The sequence below is a fragment of the Sparus aurata genome, chromosome 6 (genome assembly GCF_900880675.1).
Source record: "Sparus aurata chromosome 6, fSpaAur1.1, whole genome shotgun sequence".
NCBI lineage: Eukaryota > Metazoa > Chordata > Actinopteri > Spariformes > Sparidae > Sparus > Sparus aurata.
In genome coordinates, this window is record NC_044192.1 from 37,680,080 (window position 1) to 37,704,650 (window position 24,571).

General features: G+C 40.8%; 1 long non-coding RNA gene across 1 annotated transcript; it reads right to left on the bottom strand.

Moving 5' to 3' along the window:
* Positions 1-347: 347 nt before the first annotated feature.
* Positions 348-14,309, bottom strand: LOC115582790 (uncharacterized). Its single transcript, XR_003984252.1, has 3 exons — positions 14,207-14,309; positions 4,074-4,117; positions 348-460 (listed from the first exon to the last, which is right to left on the bottom strand). It is a non-coding gene; the product is annotated as an uncharacterized LOC115582790 (long non-coding RNA).
* Positions 14,310-24,571: the final 10,262 nt, after the last annotated feature.

A 24,571-nucleotide genomic window follows, 5' to 3' on the forward strand; every position in this document is an offset into this window, starting at 1 on the left:
ACTATTACAAAGGGGATGGAAAACGAATAGCATTTTAACTGACATACAAGCAGGAAAAACACCTGTAAAATAACACCTGAACAGGCCTAATGTTAACTTTCCAAACGTCCTTGATGAATTTAAGGTGGAGTAACATTAACACATGTCGACTCAGCTATTTATTGATTGTTAAATGATATCTTCTATCTGAAGTAAGCTAGTAAGATAACACTCTGCTCCAACAACGATCATTAAACTATTCATTTAATTCACTTCATCACATTGACGTTACTGTACCTCCATCTTCTTCAGGTTTTTCTTCTTCTTCCTTCCTTCACTGGGCGCCGGATGGTTTCAGTCTTTTGGACCTTGTGGTTCTGCTACAGTATCAGTAAATCTCTCTCTTGGTCTTGGGGTCTCGGTCCGGTCAGATTCAGGCAGCTCGCCTCTCGACCTGCTCCCATCACAGAGGACAGGTGCACTGCAGAGAACCAGGAACCAGAAAAAAGCCCTCTCTGTTATTTAATAGTCCTTGGGCTTATATCATATTTCGAAATAATAGTAGTAATGACACTGATAAAAAATATATATATTTTAAATATTTATTATTATAATCTTTTTTCTCCCCCGGTTTCCGGCGCCTCCCGTGGATGACGGCACCCCTAGCATTTGCCTATACTGCCTATGCCCAGGGCCGGCTCTGGGCTGTTACATCATTAGTAGTCCTGACACACAGTGCTATGCTTTTCCTTTCCACAATACAAATTAAATCAAAATGTTTGATGATGATTTTTAGCATTACCATGCTGATCCCTTTTCAGTTGATGTTCCCTAGTGGACATATTAAGTAGTGCTTATTTTCCTGAAGATTGAGGACGGTTCTTAGTCATCCAAATAATTCTAACTAACTAAAAGGGAGTTGCAGGCTTGAAACCTTGTGTGGGTGTGTCCTTACAGAGTCTCTAAGGCCATTTGGGCAGGATTCTGATAACACTAAACCATCACACTAAAGACCATGCCCACAAAGACAGAAGGGAAGGAGAAGGAATGGACGCACATCAGAGAAGCACTTACCCTAACTGGACCTTTGTCAAAACCTCCAAAAGATTCGGAGCAGATAGAGAGGAAGAGATGGAAAAACATCTCCAACATTACCATTCCTTATGTGTCGTGAGAATATCTGAGAAACTCAACAGGATCTTCAATAAACATCATATCCCGGTTCACTTTTCATCCAGCAACACACTGAGGCAGAAACTTGTCCATCCTAAGGACAAAACACCCAGACATAAGCAGAGTAATGCAGTTTATGCTGTGTAGTGCAGCCAAGACAGCACAGATTTGTACGAGAGGGAGACAAAACAACCTCTTCATAAACAAATGGGACAAGACAGGAGGGCCAACTCCTCTGATCAAGACTCCACTGTCCACTTACATCTGAAGGAAAAAGATCATTACTTTGAGGACAACAATGTGAACATCTTGGCCAGAGAAGACAGATAGATTTGAAAGAAGAGTAAAATAATCCCTCTACTTCAAGCTATGTAGAATCATCTTTGAACAGACACTATGACACTACTCATCACCCAGCTACAATGCAGTACTATTCACACCTGGGCTCACCTAGCCCTGACATCCCACATATAGGCTGGTTGAGTCAATAACTCACAAGTGGCCCTTACAGCTCTGAAACTCAGAGTTCATACATGTCCTTAACAACTCTGTAAGGACACTCACACACAGAGTTCATAAGCCTGTAACTCCCCTCCAGTTAGGTAGAACTGATGAAGCTTCTCAGATGAGAGGTGAAACGTATTCAAGAAACTGAAACAAGTCCAGTTTCCTATGGTACAGTTTCCTAAAGTTTCTCTTTCCATCCTGTCATGTCGTTCCAGTTATACAAAACGCAGTCTACAGTGTGCATGAGCAACAGTGTTTTCCCTTTGGTTTAAAAAAGGCAACAACGGGCGCGCAGGTGGTCGGAGCGCATGCCATAAACGCAGCCGACCCTGGTTCGATTCCGGCCGGAGGTCCTTTGCTGCATGTCACATCCCCCTCTCTCTCCTATATTTCCTATCTGTCTTCTGCTTAATAAAGATGTCTATGCCAAAAAATCTTAAAAAAAAAAAAAAAAAAAAAAAAAAAAGGCAACAACAGGCAAATGTTATCATAGATGTTCTTGGCGTCTAAAGTCACACAACCTTATTTCGGAAAAACTTTATATTGTAGTAAATGGAGCGAGACTTCTTTTTTCATCCTGTTTGAATTGCAGCAGGAAATCACACATATGATAAGATATAAGATAAAAGAAAAAAAAATCCTCAGTTCACAGAGTAAGATTTTCTAATTCTACACACCGTTTTCAACCACAGTTGATATCCGACTCTGTTTCTCTCCTCGACTGCTTCCTGTCTCTCATAGTCCTGTCATAGCGGCAATAAATCACCACTTTCGTGAACTCTTTGTTTCTCTAACATTAACAAGTAGACATGATGAAAATTGTTGTGCATTTAGTATGTTGGTACTTTTCAACTCCATGCCCCATTGATGCACCATTATGCTACTTCTTTTCCTTGTATACTCTGACCTCATACCAACTGCCCCATCACATAGCCTGAAACCATACTTTCTTCCACCTCTGATCCCAGAGAGTCTCCGGTGAAATATAAAGTAAAAGGTTTGACAAGGCTCTGCATGGGGCCAATACAAAATGTATTATTGTAACAGGATGTTATTAGGCCTCCCATGTTGTGCGACAGGCAGCGCAGCATGTCTGTTTGACCTCACTTGACCTCCTAATCCAGCCATCAAACAGCTGGAGCCAAAAGCCATGAGACTGTCCCTGCAGGACGGCTCTGCCTGGCCCACAGATTTACAGGCTTGGTCTGGATGGATGACAGCACTGATGAATTGAGGATTAATCGTGTGCCTTTGCCCTACTTCTTCCTCTCTGTATCCGTCTCCCTGGGGATGCATACAGGCTCTAATTATCAGATGGTAGATGTTGAAATTTGGTTGCTCTTTCCCTCCAGAGGGAAGTCTGAGAAGGACACATTACTGATGGAGACACTTTCCTTGGATCGGATGATTTATTCCAACTAGATGCAGCATGTGAGATCTTGCGACAGAAGCGCTGATACCATTTCACACATTTACTCAATGATGACACACAGGCCAATACAGACTCAAACAGGCTTGTAATTCCAAATGTAGCTCAAGATAGAGTCACACTAGGAGGAGACAGATGAACTTGACCTTTTTAAACCTGACTGACTTGAAATGATCAATTTGCACTCCGAACAGGGTTGGATATTAATGAATTACAAGTTATGAGTAAAAAAGTTGTTTTTTTAAGGAACAAACCATACTTCTATTCATGACACTTGTGTATGTCTTCCTATTACTGATAGCTATGTTTGCTATTTATATGTATTACATGGCTCTTCTTAATACTGTAGAATGCACCATTCACTTGAATGGGCCTTCCTAACGTTCAGCTGTCAAATATTTTCGTATAATTGACCGCTGCTAAGCATATTTGATCATCGTCAAGGGAAGTGGCCTTTTTGCCTCTGATTCACATATTTCGTAGCACTCCGCTCTCTAAAATCTTTGCTCCACAAGGAGTCCGGTCACTTATCACCACAGCGTCTTCGGTCGCTAAGCAACGTCAGCTGATCTGTAGTCTACTTCATATCGGAAAAAAACCTATTCCTAGGCCACTAGTATAGATGAGTTTTACATTAACTTTAATATTTTTGGAAAATACGATGGTTTCAACTCATGGCAAAAGGCTGCGTTATCGTCACTGGTCAAGAAAAGAAAAAGAGAGGAACGCAGCGAAGAGGGAGAAGTGAAACGGCTTCGCTTGGCGAACTATATTTCTCTGCTGAAAAACACTATGAACGGTAACAAATAAATTGCAAAAAGACACACTGTGCCAAGTTTTTTTTGTGTTGGCAAGTAACCGTGTAATAAGCGGGATAATGAGGACAACAATGTGAACATTGGGAAAATAAGTCCCGACAGGGCGAATTGTCCTGAAGGGACTTATTTTCCTGATGATGACTACCGTTCTATACATTATCCCTTACCTATACAGGACCACCTCTGTTCGAGATTCCAAGTTGTCTTCTGCCTGAAAGAAGAACAAACATCACCTGTCTAATGACAACATGTGACGATGACAGAACAAAAGACAGCTTCCAGTGACACATTGGATTGTTTTATAGAAAGCAATTCACCTCACTGCAAAAGCCTCAGTGTTAAAGGGATATTCCGGTGTAAGTTTAATCCATGGTCTAACACACTGTGAAACTGTGTTAGACTTCCTCTCGAGAGATAAAGTTTGCTGAAGTTTGGTGTTGTTCTGAGCATTATTTGTGGCTTTTTGATGGCGGTTTCATATTTGGACCCATTTACTGCAATGTATTGTTGTTGTGCAGTCGTTTCTGAGGATGCTAAAACTACGTTAGCTAACGGTCTGCAAACTTTATCTCTCGAGAGGGAGTCTAACACAGTTTCACTGTGTGTTAGACCATGGATTAAATTTACACCGGAATATCACTTTCTATCTTCAGTGCTGCAGCCCTGCCTTCAAAGCCCCTCCCCACAGAGGAGCCTGCCATTCACGAGCAGGCTTGTAACCACGGTAACAGAGGACGCCAGATACGACCAATATGACCAATATGGCGCATTTAAAATGATCAATTTCTGATTTTTGATCAATACAACTAAAATACAATGACAAGTGCCTTAGCACACAAGCTAACAAACTCCCCTGATTCTGACTGTTTGTATTGAGCCGGGAGCGGTGGATTCTTGCAAATCAAATCACAGCCACTGGATGGAGCCACAGTGGATTTTTACACAGTTGAACTTTATCTTATTCTACTGTCAGATCATAATGACAATTTTAGCAAATATAACAAAAAATAGTTACAAACTACAGCTTTAATGTTACTTTCCTAATTGCAATAATTTAAATCTTAAAAAACTATAAAGTGCAAAATAACTTGAGTAATACTTTGAGTAATTTAATGACCAGGTGCTGTTTTACTTTTACTTGAGTGATTTTTTCTATACTAAGGTACTTTTACCTTAGTATAGATGTTCATTACTCTGTGCACTGCTGACTCAGAGGCCTGATATTACATTATTTTTTCCTGTGCAACCATGTGAACTGAAATTGGTCATGACCAGTCAAATCATCTAGTCTCCTTTCTTTACTGCAAAAGCATTGCAACTCATTGTCTGACTTAGTCATGAAGACGAGGGCAGAAAATTCTATTAGTGAAGTCACTCTTCCCAAAACACAATCACAAAAGCTTCTCTTCACCTGGGAATCGTGTGAATAATTTTTCTTTTGGCATATTACTGTGATGTCAGTCTGTGTATGTTGTCGCTGACACGTGAACTATAGTACCCTGTTGTTCTGAAAACAATGTCCATGGTTATTAAAGGGTAACTCCACAGATTTTCCATATTAAAGTGTGCTTACTATTACTACTACTACTTGCAACTGCATCTGTGAAAGAAAGTAATTTAAAGCATTTTGTGTCACTAAGTCGCATTGTGGGTAATAGTACCAGGTTTTGAAAAGCAAGAAGAGTGTAAAATAAAGTCCATGATAACTCTGTTCTGCTGCATCACTGTCCATAATGAGTCCAACAGGAGTTACAAGAGTGCATTGCAGAGCAGCTGACTGCTTATGACAGCCCCTTATCACAATGCAACTCAGCCACTAAGTGACATCACCTGAGGCCATCAGATTACATGCAGCTTCCTCAGGAGCTTTTTAATACTTAACATGTGCAAGAAGACTTTCATTGGTCACAAGGGGTTTGTGACATGGAAATTTCACTGCGCTACTTAACCTTTCCTCTCATAGCAGCTTAGCTGCAATATATCAGACAGGTGCAGCTGAAGACACAGACCTGTCTGACCAAAGTGCTGCTTCAGTATGAACCCATCTCAGGATGAATGCAGCAGCACAGTAACAGAATCCAGCACCTCAGGATCTGCTACATACTGTGTAAGTATTTGACTGCCTTTGTGCTCTTACGAGGAATTTCAGTGTTGCCGCAATTCCTGCTGGTCACCAGTGGAGGTTAATAAAAGTTATGGACTACGAGACCCTAGTTAAACAGCCATGCAACAAACTGGTTTATGTAATTACCAATGTACACTGTGCCAAGCTCATGTCTTTTCTACACTGGACATAATGTCATAGGCCAATGATGACATGAGAATTTGAACCTGGGGGGTGTATTAATGACAGTGGTGTCGCACTCAGAAACAGTGGGGGGTGTCATCTTGTCATACTGTACAAGATACAAGATACTGATACTAATAAGATGCTGACTTCTGTCCATCCATCCATTGTCTGTAACCGCTTTATTCCTTTTATGGGGTCACAGGGGTTGTTGCTGGATCCCAGCTGTCTCCAGACAAAGGCAGGGTACACCCTGGACAAGTCGCCCGCTCATCGCAGGGCCCTTACTGATGGCAGAGGCTGCCATGCAAGGTGCCAACTGCACATCGAGAGCAATTTGGAGTTCAGTATCTTGTTCAAGGACACTTCGAAACGCAGCTCATTTCAGCTCGCAGCTGGGATTTGAACAGGCGACCTTCCGACCACTAGCTGACCTGCTCTACCCGCTGAGCTACAGCTGCCCGTCTGTGCTGACTTATGAATATAAAAAAAAAAGTCCAGTCTTCTTCATCTCAATGTCAACTACAAGAATAGCTCCTACAGGTTTTCTGGACAAAACCTCAGTTTGAACTTTGGGTTTATGCCAACAAACTGATCTGTAATCACATTTAAGCTGACAACATGTTCTCAACAACCACCAGACAGCGATAAACCTTTTTAGGATTTGTGTGAATGTGTGTCTGTGAGTGTTCAGCTCAAACTATTAACCAAGTAACCAAGCTCTCATAGCTAAGTGCATGTAGTGTGGTCAAAAGGTCAAAAAGACAGATGGCAGGTTAAGAGACAACAAATAATTATTATAACTCAGCAGTATTTGTGTGAGTGTGCTTGACAGCACACGTATGTGTCAGCTCCTTCGTGCTCTAGGAACCCCATACAAAACAACTTTGACGCCATCTGCTGGTTTGAGCATAGTACCACTACTTAGAATGGGCATACATATTTTTCCTTTGCAGGATTTCAGTGAAGTGACCATTTAAAACAGGGTGATGGCGCTGTTCCTCCACGCTAGTCAGAGCCAGTTTTCAGTGGCAGACACAGCAAAGAGTTAAGTGTCAACATACATAACTCCTTTTGAAAAGTGGAGAAACAATTATTTTAGATCTGCAGAGATATCAATATTAAGATTGTTCTGTGAAATAGTTGTTGTGAATCTGAATTCACTGTGTATCATGATTCAGTGTCACACTGGCAATGAAACTGTGACCCATTATTCAGCGAAGTCTATTCATTTACCACTAAACAAAACAAATAATTGCTCACTATCTGTGTTTTTACAAGATTCTTTTTGCATTATAAAAACATACTATTCATGTTATGACTTCACATTATTACAAGAGAGCAAATCATTCCATTATTACAATAAACATTACTTCTTATTAAAGCTGCCAAAACTCTCATAATTAACAAAACAAACAATCATGTTAGAGTAAATCATGTGAAATATCCTATAATGTGAATGGGCTCTTTTAAAAACCTTTGTTGTGCTAGCAAGAAACTGAGCACATTTGTTGTTGTCTTGATTGCACAGCCAGGCCACTGTCAGCACAGGATATTGTACCGAATTTGGTGCCGATACCTTCATCTGGAATGTTATAATTAGAATGAGTTGGTACAAATCAGCACAAAAAAAAGTTGTCCTGTGTCACGTCTCCTGTGCAACATCTTGTAACGTGTGACCCCCTGTTGCTAATTAGTTGTTCAGTGGGCTTAACATGACAGTAAAACTCCTGTCTACAAGACAGATTTATGTAGTTGTTGTAGCAATTGTGGTTTCCTTTTGTCTGGGAAAAATATGATCCTCATTCTGTCTCCATACAATAGGAGGTCATACATATCTTGTTAAGACGCTAAAGTCTGGATAAGGATAGTAAATACTGCCCTATGAGCAATCTTCTCATGGTCTCTGCAACCTAGATACTCAAAGCTACTGTAGATACATCTACAAAACAGTTGTCTGACGAACCAAGCCAAGGCAAAGCTAACTGTTTGTGTAAACCAATGTTTACAGACTAAGTGTCTGACCTATTTTACCCTTTATTCATCTGGCTAGAGATGAATAACGGGTCATGCTATGCTATGTTGTTAAACAGATAACCAGGTATGGAAGCACTGCTTCCTGTACCTGTAAGATATCATTTGGACACTTGGGAAGACTCGTTGGGATTATCATGGCAACACTCTGTACAGACAGACGTGCTGTTATTTTGCTCCTCCACGATCTTGATCTTGATCTCAACGTAAGCCATTGGTGTCTCTGAGTCTTCTTCATCTCTCCTGAACAGTCAAGTAAGCCGAAATTCCACAACAAATTGTTGTCATGAAACACTGTCTCAACATAACAAGGAATCGCAAGTACAAAATTCTTTATTTTTGCCCTATGTCAGAGTTTGACAACATCTAAAAGAAAATGTTTATTTTAGCTTAAATCAATTCAAACTTGATGAAGGTATAAATCAAATTGCAAATTTGACCAAAAAATGACTAAATTGTGAATATTAATAATGGCTCAACTGTGTAAAGCACAATGAATATTGGAAATATTCTGAAAAAGTTAAAGCAATGGGCTCTTTGCACGTCAGCTTCTGCGTTCATGTAATACGGCTCACTCACTTCCGGTTGCCTAGAGATGGCACTCTTCTACAGTCGATGCCTGACAGACCGGCCGAAGATGACGATTAACGATGTCCATCGCATTTGTAAAGCATCAGCAAAAGCCCTGAAGAGCAGGCTGGAGAAGGGATTTAGCATGTACGCGAATTCTTATGTGTTTGAATATGAAGGTGAGTCTCCTATACTTGTGTCTTTGTGGTTGGGATAGCTGGAAGCTATGGTGCTAGGCTAGTTACTGGTAACAGTTACAATAGCAAACATTGAGCCTACTCGCAGACAATGACATATGACAGTACAGCACATAACTGAATTATTGTTGTAAACTTGCTTGAGTACATTTTGCTTTAATCTGTGTTTGCCATTGTAAGTGTCAAATGAAAGAGTCTCATATGCTTGTGTCTTTGTGATTGGGATAGCAAGAAGCTATGGTGCTAGCTAGGCTGGTTGCAACAGTAAACATTGAGCCTGCTCGCGGAGAATGACATACCGTAAAACACCAAATAATAGCCGGGGCGTTTATTTGTTTCAATCACTTAACAGACCAGGCGGCAATTGGGGACAGGCGTTTAATTGCCCGTTTGCTGATAACTCATCCCCGCGGGTTTATCTCAGGCTCCTCGCTAGCCGTCGTCCTCCCTCCACCAGGCAGCCTGGCCCTGTTGCTGTCCTCCTCGGACAGACGCTGAAGCTGGCGAAGTTTGTGACATTTTCATCCCAGATTTTTGAGAGGAAGGAATTAAACGCCTGTCCCCAATTACCCCAAAAGACAGGAAGTTGTAAAGCAGTGCCCCACCATCCAAGATTTCCAGGAGAGATAGCCTGCTCTTTCCTCTGAAGCTCAGGTAAAACAAGTGTCTGTATGCTGTATTTATAAATCTATACATTTATAAATGGTTAGTTCGTGTAAAATTGCTAAATAAACACAGCTTATTAGTTCTACATGCAGACATTTCCCTAGGACACGCATTACATAACGTGCAAGATCAGAAACGTATTACACACAATGATTCTGCTGTAGCACTAACTTGTGTGGTCAGAGAAGCTAACATTAGCGGTTAGCCGCTAACCTTGCCTTGTTCTCAATGGCAAAACACACACTACGCACAGGTTCACCCTTATCTACAGAAACACACAGCAAATTATTTGTATACTTACATGTCCCTCGTCTGCAGGTATTCCACACAAAGTTAGAAAAAGTCTCCCGACTACTCCTGCCTTGTACTGACCGAGGTTGGAGAAACAGTCAGTCTGGAGGTGGTTAGCACACACAAACAGTTTTTGCTAACTGTAGCTGGGACGTTGCCTTAAAAAATGAATAAATCCATGCCACTCTTCTGTCCTCTGCGGCTGGGACATGATGGAGTGTTGTGTGCTCTCTTGGCAGCCAAAAACAGAGCACTTTGCGTTGGGCTCCGACATGGTGCTTTCATGACATAATGGCGGATCTCCGAGAAGGTAACACTGTAGCTGGTGGGTGGAGTGTTATAACGGAGGTTCTCAAGCTCCATGTTGCCCTCAGAGGACCTACCAACCTACCAACCACCAATTTTGGTGTTGCTTCTGTTGACAACATGTATAGATTAGTGAATTCATATGGTACTTCCTACACAAGTATCTTTTGTCTGTTAAAACAGCAACTCGTTGAAGCAAGACGCAAGGCCATAATTCGCGCCATGATGGAGTACCAAGGGGAGTCTTCAGGGGAACCAATCAAGGACTACAAGGTAAATTCAAACATTTTCAGATCACAAAGTTCACTTGAATACGTTATATTGAATTCTTATTAAGTTCCCCTTTAAATACAAATTACTTGAACCATCAAATTATTGTCAGAAAATTTTGGAAAATGGAGTCTTTATTGGTCCCTTGAGCAATTTTTTTTGATTTTCAAAAATGAAGAATATTTCTGTTTTTTTTTTTTAACAAAAAAAAATGTTATACAGATGGAAGCCCATTTCCACCAATGAGTATTCAGTTAAATTATTTTAGCACACTTTGTGGTTCACAACTTTTTATTTTGCATGCTGGTTGGCCTGAAAAACAGTTTCAGTCCTTGTTCAGACAAAAATAAACAAATGTTGAGCATTCATGTGTGATGTATCAATATGATTAAAAAAAAAAAAAGTTATCACAGAACCAAATTTTAATCTAAATTTAACAAATTATGTATTTAAACAATAAGCTGACTTGAATGCTAAAAATGGTATATTGCTGGATGAAATATTGTATGATACATGAAAACCAAACAAAAAATGAAAATTGACAGAATTAAGTGAAGAATGGGATACCCAAGGCTGATCATTGCCTTTTATAACAACTCAATAAAAGAAACAAAATGCATCCTTTCAATAAGTAGTCTTTATTGTAAGTGCATTCAGGTGATTCTTTCAGTTGGAGATATCGAAAAAAAATATTTTCATAGATGTAATTAAACTATATGGCCTATTACACAGTGCATGAGTGGGAATGCAGAAATAAATCTAAAATGTCATTAAATTAAATCATATTCCTGACATGAAAAACGGAGTGAAATTTGGGGTAATGATTATTTCTCCTTGCTTCTTTTCTCCTCTCTCCTACCCTTTCCTGTGTTCTTTTCTCTCTCCTCCCCTCTCCTTTCTCCTCTTCTCTCCTCTCCCCTCCTCTTTCCTCCACTCTCCTCTACTTGATTCTCTTTTCTCTGCTCTCCTCTCCCATTTTCTCTCTTCCCTGTCCTCTCATCTCTCCTCTCCTTGTTTCTCTCTTCTCCTCTGTCCTCTGTCCTCCCCCCTTCTCTCTTCCCCTCTCCTCTGTCCTCTCCTCCCTGCGTGCTACATGCACATCTGTATTATTCAGTGTTTCCAATCATGAAAGACAGGAAATAAAGATCAGGAATTACTAGAGTTGTGCATAAGGTCCATAAGGCCTGATTACTACAGGTTGTTTGTGTGTGTAAAAGCGAGTGCAGACTTCAGCTGTTATCAGTACTGTGAAACAAGAATATTTTCAGAATCAGGAAAATGTATTTCAAACAGGACAAGACAAGAGTTTGAAAAGGGGTTGGAACTAGAAAAGCTTATATTTTTCCAGACCCTAACAACACAAATGCATACACAAAAGAGACAAACAACAACATCATCATCATCATCATCATATAGGATCCACTCCCAAGTTCCCTGCTACCCCCTTTCCTCCTCAGTTGGCAGTCTCCTCCTTTTGGTATGATTCAAAGACTTAATTTCTAAACTTCCTAAAGTTAGTGAAATTATTTCAAATGTTTAGGATTGATAGGTATTGAATATAGATATTTTTGACACTAGTCTAAACATTGAATAAAAAATTAAGCTGTACTATGCACCTGAACATGGATTCACATATATTTTACAGGATATCAGCTGAGAGGCAGCACAGGAGGACCAGGCTGAGCAAGTGCTGAAGATCTGTGTCTTCCACACAAGGGAAGAAGACGAAGGTCATCCGACACTGATGTGTCAATTGTTATTGAAGGCAGGAAATTACTTGACAACTGTAGAAGCGTTGCAAAGGCTTGTCTCATGCTCATGGGCATAATTTATTCCAGGAACTTGAGTTACCAAACCAAAACAAAGTACTTTTGAAGTGTTTCAAAAGCTTCTTCTAGAGCTGGACGTCCTGAAGCTGTCCACGACAATCCTGTCTCTGCGAAACAAGCCTATAGCTTGAGTGCACATGTTTGACCCATGAGTTGTCCTTTCAAAGAGTGCGCTCAAAGAACAATATGGCACAGTTGTTTATGTGGCTATTTGTGTATTTTCTTATTTTTCTCCTGCTTTAATGATGTAATTTTTATTTTAACTTGTTGCACTGTATTAAACATGTGGCCATGTAGAGTGTCTAAGTTTTGGGGACAAAAGAGAATAAGTTAGATCAGCATTTTCAAGTTAAACCAGAGGTTCACAACTGGTGGGTTGTGGGGCCATTTTCAATGGTTCACGGATGTGAGTGTGGGCATGAAAACAGCGAGGGGCGAAAGATCGCACTTATTAGTGTCAAGATGCTCAGTTTTTTTGTAGGATATTACTCATGATACAGAAACAGACGTTTAGAACCTTAGGGCAAAAAGATGTTCTTTAGGATGAAACGTTTGAATAATAAGCATGCACTGAAGATGCACTGAAGGATCCTGAAGCATGTCAAATGTTTTTTCAAGAGTTTAAGGTTAAAAAGCCTATCCAAAAGAGGCTACGTATGCTCTGCAAACAGTTCCTGAACTTGTCCTTGTGCCTTTAACTAACTACCTCAGATTGTGTTTTGGCTTTTTTTGCTCTGTTTCATTGAAAAATATATTTTTCACTGAAGAAAAATAAATGGGTTGTTGAATTAAACTGTTGCCTCATTTTTTTTAGAAGTCATTGTTTCAATAAACAAAAACATTAAGAACAAATTTAGGGAATTTAAACTGCAGGAAAATTATGTTAAATGTTGAGTAAATGTTACTTATATATATATAGTCCATAAATAAAAGTTAGAAAAAGTATTTAAAAATTACCTTGAAAAGCCATTGGTTTTAGGTGAGATTTTTCAATTTGAAGCAGTCAAGAGTTTAAGTAAAACTTACAAAGAATGAGAGTAAAATTCATTAACCATATTAATAATCAGCAGTAAATTACCTGTGGTTTGCTAGTAAAAGAAACTTATATTTTCAAGTAAAGCTTACTTGATGATTGACCTTGTAGAATTTACTTACAATTTCTAAGTGCAAAAACTTACCTAGGTTTTTCCAAGTAAATATCACTCCTCATTTTTTTCAGCCAATAAGGTCCCGAGAACACTGTTAGAAGCTAGAATATGTGGCAGTGTCCGCCAAATATAAACAAAGTAAAATGTATGCGATTGTGTTGTCCTTTTAAGGTCAGTTTATTTGTTCATTTTTTTCAATGGTGAACGTGAAGAGTTTTGTTAATTATTTTTTTTAGTTGTAAAAACAATTTGATGGTGAAGATCTTTCTCTTCTGATAAAGTTGAACTTTTAAAGAATTTGATAAAGAGGAAGAAAGGCTGATTAACAGAAAATTGTCTTGATAAATTTGATAGAAAAAGATTTGTTTTGTAAGCTACATGACACCATTCATTGTACTCCAGATTGACTGTATTTAACTCTGCCAGACGACAGAGTGTTTCAAGCCATGCAGTGTTTGCAGTCTGCCCCTGTTTTGCTGGACTTTGCTAGAGTTTAACATGGTTGACATTTTCACACGTGTCACCAAAGTATCACCTGCTTGTGCTTCATTGATGTCTGCCATGAGATCTGTATTAAATTTATGCTGTTACCTTTTTTGCACCACGGACCGGTTTCATGTACCACAAAATTTGATGGACGGGGGGGAAGGGGTGTGCTCGTGTGATTCCACAATAATAAAATTATAGCAGTTGTTCACTCACCGTCACCGTTCAGCCACTTTAACAGCCAACTTCAATACAGTTGTCCATCTCCGTCTTCTTCCGTCTAATCTTTGGCCCTTCTCCTTTTTTCTTTGCAAAGTAGCTTCTTCTTCTTCTTCTTCTTCTTCTGGGATTCCGGCAGGCTGTACGCTATCCAGCGTAATACTGCCCTCCACTGGTCATAACCAGAACTACTTAACTAAATTTTCTCATATAATCCAGCAGATTGCAAAAATTTTAATATTGCCCTCCCAAAAGAGTCAGATTTTTCCCCTAATGCAAAGATACCTCGAAAGGAAATCACAGACAGACCCAGATCATACAGGTCTATAAACAGCTGTCGTCTCTGACTGGAATATAGGTTACAAGAAAAAAGCACATGCACCACCGTCTCCATTTCTCCACATTCACACAACCCATTCTCATGTTTACCTATGACTTTTAAGCAACTTGCTAGACAGCAATGCCCCAGCCTCAGCCTAGTTAAAACAACTTCATCCTTCCGCCCAAACATACTTTTCCATTTTTTACACTTTACTGAGGGTTGCAAACAAAAATAATGCCTTCCCCTCTGCTCCTGGTTCCACTCATTCTGCCACTGCAACTCAAGTTTTTCATTACAGATACTCACACATTCACTCTTACCCATCATGACATTCAAATCTATATTTTCTTTAGACAATGACTCTCTAGCCAACCTGTCGGCAACTTCATTTCCCTCTACCCCAAAGTGTCCAGGCACCCACATAAAACACACATGGCACCCTGAACTCTCAATTCTTAAGAGACAACACAGAATCTCCATTACCAGATCTGGGCGGGCACTAGAGGAGCCTACTTCTAGAGCCACCAAAGCGGCAGCAGAATCTGAGCAAATAACATTGTTATGAGGCTTATTTTGCTCTATCCACTCCAAAGCTTTTAAAATTGCCAACAGTTCAGCTGAAAATACAGATAAATTGTCCGATAAGCGAATGCTAAATTGAAGATTCTCATCTGCAACGAAAATCCCAGCCCCAGTTTTTCCCAAGACAGGATCCTTTGATCCATCAGTAAAAATTTCATGAATCCTTCAACTGATTCATGATCATTCTCACATCTCTACACTGACTATTTCTCCCTTCTTCGAGGAGAGAAAGCAAAACCTCAGGTTCAGGAAGAAACCAAGGCGGAACAAGAGACCACACATGCCCAACCATTCTCTGACATTGTACTCCAAAATCCCCCGCCACCTGTTTTACAAAATGTAAAAAACTTAGCTTCTTTCCATTACCCGAAAACTCCCAGGAACTTTCTAGCAGACACCTTGAGGCAGAACTATAACTTGAGCAACTCAGCTTAGCCCAGTAATGGAGCCCTAGCTTTTTCCTCCTGATTTCCAGTGGTAATTCTCTCATTTCAATAAGTAGAGCAGGAATAGGAGTTGTCCTAAAGACTCTCAAGGCCTTAGCCTGAACCCGGTCCAGTTTACATATCACAGATTTGGCAGCTGAACCAAAAACCACACAACCATAATCCAGAATAGATCTAATCATAGCACGATAGATCATAGTTAGAGTATCTCGATCAGCACCCCAGTCACTCCCAGCCAGACATCGAAGGATATTAATCACCTTTTCACACTTGCATACTATTTTTTCTATATGGCTTTTCCATGTTAGTCTTTCATCCATCCATATACCGAGAAACTTAAACTCTTTAACTCTTTCTACTGGACAGTCATACAACAAAATATTCAAGGCAGGAATTTTCCTCTTATTCCCAAAAATCATAAATTCACTTTTAGAGGATGAAATTCTAAAGCCCCAATCATTAGCCCACTGAACAACCTGATCCAGAGCCTTTTGCATCTGATGAAAAAGAACATGCAAGTTCCTCCCCCTCTTCCAGACAGCCCCATCATCTGCAAATAGAGACTTCCCAAAATGATTAGGAACTCTTGAAAATATATCATTAATCATTATACTGAAGAGGACAGGACTAATAATTGATCCTTGTGGAGTTCCATTTATAATATTAACAGTCTCAGAGTGATCTCCCTCAATTTTAACTTGAATGGATCTATTATTAAGGAAATCCTTAATCCAATAAAACATCCTACCTTTAACACCTGCATCATGAAGCTTAATTAGTAACCCCTCCTTCCACATAGAATCATACGCCTTTTCAACATCTAAAAACACGGCAATTACCCCGTTCTTTGTTAATCATGGCCTTTTTAACATCTTGATCTAACACTGCAATGGAATCCATAGTATTTCTTCCAACTCTAAACCCATTCTGATAATTCACAAAAAAACCTTTAGTTTCAAGGTGATAAACCAACCTATTTGTTACCATCCTTTTCATTACTTTGCATAAAACAGCTGTTAAAGCTATAGGCCGATATGACGACGGACAAGAGGGGTCTTTCACTGGTTTCAGAACAGGAACCACAACAGCATGTTTCCACACCTTAGGTAAAACACCTGCCTCCCACACATAATTAGACAAAGCTAGAACTTCCTCCAGAGCTACATCATCTAAATGTTTAAGCAATTCATAACTGATATTATCTTGGCCAGGAGTGGTCTTAGCCCCTGCTTGAACTGCTTGCTTAAGCTCCTTCAGAGAGAAGAATACATAAAAAAATTCCTTTTCTGAAGATACAACATTTAACTTCTACCCTTCAGTTCTCAAGATTTCTTCCCTCCTCAGCAAACCATAATCCCCTAAAGACTTGGAATTATGTACCTCTTGAAAAACTTTGACACACATATTAGCTTTTTCCATATTATTGACTGCTTCACTTCTTCCATCAGACAGGGCTGGCATTAGTGACCTCACCATTTTCCCTGACATTTTATGAATCCTTGACCAGACCTGCCCAACAGGGGTATCTGGTCCCAAGGTCCCACAGTAATCTCTCCAACACTTTTTTTTTGCATCTTTTATTATTTTCCTTGCCTTTGCCCTACAGCGTTTGAAATGTATACTGTTTCTCTGAGTAGGGTTACTGCGCAAAAGCTTAAAAGCTTGTTTTCTCTCTTTCACCGCCTTATCACAATCACTATTCCACCACGGAACAATAACTCGATCCTTTGGGACCCCCCTACATGGTATTGTCCCTAAAGCCACATCAAAAATCATTTTACTTAAGGAATCATTAAACTCATCAATAGAACCTTCACTATTGATTTCTCCAAAACTTTTCCCAATTTCTACCCCAAACTTACCCCATTCTGCCCGAGAAAAATCAAACCTTTTACCTAAATCCCCCTGGACCACTATTAAGGATCTTCCAAACTGACTTAGGACCGGAAAATGGTCACTACCCATTGATTGCTTCCCCAGTACATCCCACTCACCTACTCGTGCTAGGGTTGGAGATGCAATAGTTAAATCAAGACAGGACATTTTATGAGTATTTATGTCAAATCGAGTTGGCCTGCTATCATTCATAACTACTAACCTACAGTTATCTAACAATTCTTCAACCGCAGCACCATTCCCATCCCTTACCTGACTTCCCCACAAAGGGTTATGGGCGTTAAAATCACCTACCCAAATGAGAGGGGAAGAGATCTTATTTAGTAACTCCTCAAGTTCAGCCAAGCCTAAAGGTTTACAGGGATTATAAAAATTAACTAAGCTTAATTTGCCCTGATGACTCCACACTTCAACTATTAGATATTCAAGAGATAATTCATACTTTATATTGGATCCCTGATTTGATAAAAGTTGCACATCCACCCCCTGATTGATCAGACCTATCTTTGCGCAGGCATATGTATCCTGGAACTACAAAATCAAGATGTGGTTTTAACCACGTCTCCTGAACACACAAAAAATCAGGCTTAACTTCAAAATCTCTGATTAATTTCTTAAATTCCTGTCCGTTAGCTATAAGACTTCTTGCATTCCACTGGAGGATGGAAAACATCATGAAAAGATTAAACATCATCTATATCCTCTACCAGGCCACCATCATCCATGTCTTCCCCTTCCTCATCCCCCTCTCAGACTGGCTGCTTGACTCCTGAACTGTTTGCTCCTGACTTACCCTCATATACTCATGCAGTGACTGAGGTGAGTAATCCTTTACTCCCAGAAATCTCACTGCAGCTTCAGACACAAACTTAATAACATCTGACCTTGATTTCTTTTCCCAAGCACCATAGATCACATCAACCATAGCTGACAGAAGGGCCTCCTTATTGATTACTATTTCTTGTCTAGAGAGAACCTGAGGAGGTTGCTGCCTGGACACCGCTTGACCACTTACAGGCATTCTCACAACTGGGCCCGAGGCCTTTGACCTTTCCACTTTCTTTAATGCTTCTGCATAAGAGATTTTATGCTGATCTCTGACCTCCTGAACTTGTCTCGCTTTTAGAAAGTGTCCACACTCTTTATTTGAAGCCAAATGGCTTCCTCCACAATTGCAACATTTAGAAGCCAGTTGCTCACATTTCAGGATATCATGATCTTCTCCACATTTAGCACAACGCCTGTTCCCCCTACAGGAAGCCGCCATATGACCAAATCTCTGGCACTTGAAGCACCGCAAAGGAGGTCTTTGATAGGGCCTGACTTGGAAAGACAAACATCCAATAAAGACACGAGCTGGAAGAAGATTTCCATCAAAAGTTATCAACACAGGGGTATTTTTGGTTCCACCTTCCTTGGCCTTAAACCGCTTCACATCTGTTGCTTTTCCCCCTCTTATCCACCTTATTCCTGACTTCGTGAGTTTACCTATGGTTCATAGCGATATTCGGTTATGCTCTTCCGGTTGAGCTGGTTGACCTCGGTGTTTACACTAGCGTAGCTGTCATGCTCGCTCTAAAAACCGGCTTTTTAACACAAAGAAAGCGACAGAATGGATAAAATCGGCGGTGGATACACAGAACAGATCTTTTAATAAGTCGTGAGGACAGTTCTCACAGTGCCTCACCCGTCAGTTCTCACGGAGTGGGCAGATGACATGAAGCATTAGCCCGGCATTAGCCCGACGTTAGCTACATCGACGTAGCTAACGTCGGGCTAATGCTTATATTATATTTTCTGAAGGTGTTGACGGTGGAGAATTACGCAGTTACAAAAGCACAGAAGCATACAACTACCTGCACAGTAACAACGTAGGGAAAGTACTGTTGAAGAAACACAGCGAGTTATTTCTGAAGGCAGCAGTAGCGCCCAGCCACAGCGTCAATCAAGCTAAACATACAGCGTGGATAATGCTGAAGGAAAGTGAAGTCGTGGAGACAGGCGGCTGCTCTGACATTGCCGGGTTAGGGAAGTCATGCAGCAGCTATACTGTGGAAGATATTCAGAAACCCAAATATTTATTTTAGTGTCAAAGCCGCGAGCCGCGCTAGTCTCCGTTCCTCCTTCCTCAGCATGGCGTGTAGGGCGCAGGGCACGGACAAGTTTGACTAAGTTGTTGATGTACTACACGAGACGTTTCTGAAAAAAACTTCAAATTTCATGAATTGTTGTGGCAACCAACAATGGCACATGTTGTACCTGACCATTTTAAAAACAATATAGCACTTATGACCTAACGCTAGTTGTTTAGGGCTAGCTTAGCGGCAGCGGCCATCATGCAGTTGCAAGGCAACCGGAAACAGAAAACCGCCAGCGGAAGTTCAGCCCCCATAGGCTCCCGAGGAAACAGGTGGATATTTCCTTAATTTCCACCTCTGATATGTCAGCACACACTCCATAAATGACTCCTTTTAACTCATTTTTCTTTTCAGGAATGATCACTTCCACCTTTTTCCCTAATATTTTCCCAACTTACATTGCTCTCCCTATTTGATCCATATTTCTGCACAACAGAAGCATTGCTCCATTAGGCAAGATCCGAGCATCTAACCCTTCCCCTACACACCTTAAAGACTCAGCAACTTTAAGAGGATTCATAGCTCTAAACCCTCCTCCTACCTGGTCTTTCAACTTGAAAATAACTCGAAATTCCTCTTCGGCTCTCACCATTTTCACCACCCTATCTTCCTCAGACTCCCAGCACCACACAACCTCAAAAAAAGAAACCAACTAATCCCTGGCACATCAGCCAGGAAGAAGCAGAGCAAAAGTACAGTATACCGGACCTGAACAGGCCGTCGGCCGGCCCCCCGCAACTACTCTCCCAGACCTAGTACCCGAGACACAAAACTCAGACATAGACACACACACTATACAAAACAAACAAACAAACAAAAATAAATAAAGAAAGAAAGTATGCTGCTTCTGCAAACTCTCTGTGTGACACACTCTCTCAAACTCGTCTCTCTCCTCCGCTTCCGTGTTCTCCGCTCCTGCTACTCTCCTTCCCTCCTTGCAAAGTAGCTCTCCGAAGACGTTTGTTTTCCACTAATCTCAGCTAGCTTAATTTTTTTAGGATATACCGGTCCGTGACTGAAACAGGTACGTGTCAAGCGCGCCAAGAGGAAGAGATGTTGTCCAAAGAGAATCCATTTTTCAAAATAAAACAACTTTCCGAGTATGATCGTCAATATAACGGAAATAAAATAATGTATTTATTCTTTCTCTGCGGCCCGTTTCCAAACGATCCGCGGCCCAGTGGTTGGGGACCACTGCTTTAGAAGAATACAAACGTGTGTGCTATTCATATGTAAATAAATACACAAAATCATTTGATCAGTGAACACTTTCCACTGAGAGGTCCTTCAGGGTTTGCTTTGTCTATCAAATTGTCTGAAAAAACAACCACGTTAATCCAGGAAATGGTTTATTCGGCCACAGGTCACTGTTGCTTTAACTGCAGGCTTTGAACCAAAACGAGTCAGTGAGATGGTGACAACATGCCATTCTATGATACAGGCTTTTTCGGACAAACACCCATTTACAGCCTTGAGAGATGGATTGTTTATGTTAAAATTAACAAACTCTCTCACACTACCACACAGTCACTGATTTCTGTTATGCTTTTCTGTTCAATCCTGTTGCATCCAGATCAGCGCCGTCGTATAGGGGGGAAAGGTGATGACAATTCTAAGGGAGCGCGAGCGAACTCCAGCAGGGTTGGATGCCCACCAAAAAGCACAAGTCCGGACACCGGAAGAGAGTTGAGAAGAAGGCCAGAACGTAGTTTCTAAGAATGGTGAGACTCTCACCATTCTTAGAAACTACGTTTTTGATGTCCTGGGCCCCTGCTCTGCTGCTTCTACTCCTGGCCTCCTTCTCAACTCTCTTCTGGTGTCCGGACTTGTGCTTTTTGGTGGGCATCCAACCCTGCTGGAGTTCGCTCGCGCTCACTTATTTCCGATGAGGAAGAACCATGGGAAGAACGAACCGCGGTGTGGACCAAACCATTTTTTAAGAAGGGACCAAGGGGGTTATTGAAATAATTAAAATTAGAATATTATATGACTGTTTCTTTGTTTTAATTCATATTCATTCGTATGAATATATATTAGTTCAGTGTATGCATAACCATTTTGTCATAGAGGCTACTGGGGGCTGTGTGTGGGCCCTATAGCGGGCTGTGGGCCCTTAGAATTGTCATCACCTTTCCCCCCTATACGACGGCGCTGGGTGAGAGTAAACTACCGAGGGCGGCTGAAACAATTAGCCTACTTGTTCATTAATTTAATGTCTGTAACATTACCCTTGACGGGGCGCAGGCTGGAGCCTACGTTAGCTGTCATCTGGCCGCGCTACACTCTGGACAAGTCGCCAGTTCATTGTAGAGCAACGGTTCCTAGAGTAGCTATAACTGAACGTTACTAGGGGCTACTACAGTGACTGTGTGTTTCACACATATCACTGTCGGACAGTGCTCCAGTATGCGCCCATTCAGAGGCTGCATTGAATTGTATTATGACGCATTCAAGTTCTACTCAGTAATTATGACCATCTGACGAAGGTCAGTTACGTTATCATGATGTGTTCAATGTGGTCTTGTAAAATGTGTATTAGTGGGACATTTGAATAGCCTAAATACAAAAAAGTTAAATGTTCAAAGATTTGTTTGTTTTCATAGCAGTATAAAATAAAAGACACCATAATAGCTGACAACAACAAAGTAAAAAAGACTATTTAGAGTTGTGGACAGTTTACACTGACTTTTGAATGGTTTAAGAATATTTTTTGCCTGGGAAAGTGAAGCTGTCCACCTCGAGCTATGGTACTAAGAAGCCCATTTAGATTTTGTCCAAGAATAGGTTAGTTCTGCATCAGTTTCTCCATGAAACATAACATATAATGTTTACAATATATATAATGGAACAATAAACCTTTATGCTCTGCTGCACTAGAATCAGCAGTGGCTGCTTCATCTGAGTTTGACCCCACAGCAGTCGCTCAGCCCAGCAGTCCAATGATGCCTTTGATGGTGAGTGAGTGATGTAGACACTGGTTGGCTGTTTTAGTTTATTAGTGACCCACTACCTATTTGTTGAGTGGTTAATTGAAAATGTATTTGCAATCAGAGGTGTAATAACGTGTTGCAAATCAGTGAAATGAGAATAAGACAACTAATTATACATAATTTACATAATAACACTCTGACTTGTTAAGTTGTTAATCGTAAAAAAAGGAAACAAATTGGCTGTATTACACCAGGCACCGTCAAGAATACTGAAAAACAAGAAAATTGAAGGTGGCAATGAATGGGGTAGAGGGGCCCACACCGATATTCTTTCAGGGGGCCCAGAATTCCTAGCAACTGCCCTGATCCAGATTGCCAGTATCTGTTTGCGTTCACATTTAAAGGCCGGCACCTGACCTGGACCCGCTTGCCACAGGGCTTCGTTGATAGTCCCAAAGTACATACTGTAGTGTTGAGAGGTGATCTGCAGGAATTGATCTTCTCTGGTGGAAGTGCTCTGTTGCAATACGCGGATGATTTGTTGATTGAGTCTCTATCTAAAGAGGCCTGCCACATTGATTGTTTTGTTGTTGAAAAGACTGGCTGAGTGCGGCCACAAAAGCTCTTTACAAAAATTGCATTATTGTCAGCCAGAGGTCACCTATCTGGGTCATGTGTTGAGAGATGGTCAGCGGCTGTTCTCTCCTGCAAGAGTGAAACTTCTGACCAGCATAATCCACCCTCTCTGATGTGCAGTGGAATGAAAACATGAAGACTGCCTGCCAGGATCTGAAGGCCACTCAAGAGCCCTGACAAATGGGCCCTCCCCACTACACAAAGAAATATAACCTCAATGTCTGTGAATGGGACAGTTCTGTCTCTGGCATTTTGGTGAAAAAACACGGGTAATTTTTTTTTCAGACCTGTTGCATGTTACTCGTCCAGGCTTTCTCCTGTTGTTCTGGGCATGTCATGAGGTCGGTGGCCGCTGTTCCAATCATGATCGATAAATCTGCTCCTGTTGTACTGGCCAGTGTTGTACGTGTTCTACATTCAGTGCTACACATTTTGAGCATTTCTGCTAGACAACACATGTCAGCTTCACGTCAGTCAGGTAATGAAGCAATCATTTTGTCAAGCCCACACATCACTGTAAAACGCTCACCACCTCTAAATCCAGCCACATTTCTCCCTCACATAGATTTTAAAGTTGAACATGACTGTAACGTAGTGATTGAAACCAGCACAGCTCCCAGACCAGATTGCATGCAGACACCAATACCAAATTCTGATCTGATATTGTATACTGATGGCTTTTCCTCTTGTCTGTCTGATAACACACAACAAGCTGCCTATGCAGTAGTGAATGATGTAGGCAGGACTTTTTTCATCTATATAATGGTTGTGCTCCATTAGTTTGGTTATGTCCAATTCATACGATGGGCCATGAGAAGCCTGTCTTGATTAGGTTGAGAGAAGCTTGCACAACTTTTAATTTTCATGTGCCACTGCCAGGCTAGTGCCAAATGTTTGATTATGCATAGCTGTAAAAACAAAAAAAAAATTGTGCAGGTTTCATTCCATTTGTTGGAGCTCAAAACAGGAAGTACTTACTGTGCTCTTAAATCAGAACATCAAACATTTCTCTAAGAGAGGGCTAAAAAGCCTTCTTCTTCTCCTGCTGATCAGACTCTGCCATGAGGCGGAGCAAGGTGACCCTGGGGCTCCAGGTCAGGAAACAGAGAGTGAGACAACAGACAAGTCTCACAGCAAGTATGAGGGCTCTCGTATTCAATCCAGTGAGCTAGGTGCCAATCCAGCACCACATGTGCAAACGAATGTCACTGAGATAATGATCTCAGAACAGAGAGAGGATGTAAGATGCACCACACACTCAACAGTTGACGACATAAAAGACACAGAAAGAGGCAAGGAGACCACAAACACTGATACAAATACAGAAATGACTGTTAAACATGTTTTGGTCTCATCCCTTGATAGAGACAAGAGAGATGGGGGAGGGTAATCATTGACTGTCCTTTTAACAG